Source organism: Sinocyclocheilus rhinocerous, unplaced genomic scaffold, assembly GCF_001515625.1.
Source record: "Sinocyclocheilus rhinocerous isolate Xijiao unplaced genomic scaffold, SAMN03320098_v1.1 scaffold1292, whole genome shotgun sequence".
Classification (NCBI taxonomy): Eukaryota; Metazoa; Chordata; class Actinopteri; order Cypriniformes; family Cyprinidae; genus Sinocyclocheilus; species Sinocyclocheilus rhinocerous.
The window spans coordinates 1,177,800-1,178,440 of NW_015656599.1; positions in this window are offsets into that span (position 1 = coordinate 1,177,800).

Sequence of the window (641 nt, forward strand, 5' to 3'; positions counted from 1 at the left end):
AGTAAGTGCATTTATTCAGCGATCACAATCGCAACCAATACAGTCGAGATCTCATGACAGAACACTGACCGGCTGAATGACTCTTTCATTTAGATCGCTAAACTCCGGCTTGTTTGTCGTGTTTTCATATCATCTGCATGTGAGCGTGTGCGCATGGTTGCCAGATTGCTTAAAATAAGCAAAACACAGCGGGCAGAAAATGTATGAATTTACCAGCGAAGCTCTGATTCGGGGATTTGAACTCTTGATATCTGGCAACCGCACTCATGAAAGCTCGCGGAGTAGAGGCGTGTAGAGCAGTCTGCAATAACATTTTGTCTCCTTTTTTGACGAAAATAAAGAGGTTTTTGTGGTAAAGTTTTTTAATCTAATCTTTTTGAATACATTTTAGTCTCGTCTTATTTCGTCAATGAAATTGCATGTTGATATAGTCTTAGTTATCGTTTATTGACCTTATTGTCGTCTCGTCTTCGTCTCGTCTTAGTCATGGGAAAAAGCTTGTCAACGAACATTTTTCGTCATAGTCTTCGTTAACGAAATTAACACTAGTCCACAGTAAAATGCACACAGCCTGCATAAAGCAGCTGTGATTTTTCACGAACCGTTGTGACTTCCGTAAAAAGTTGACGTCAGAACTACAC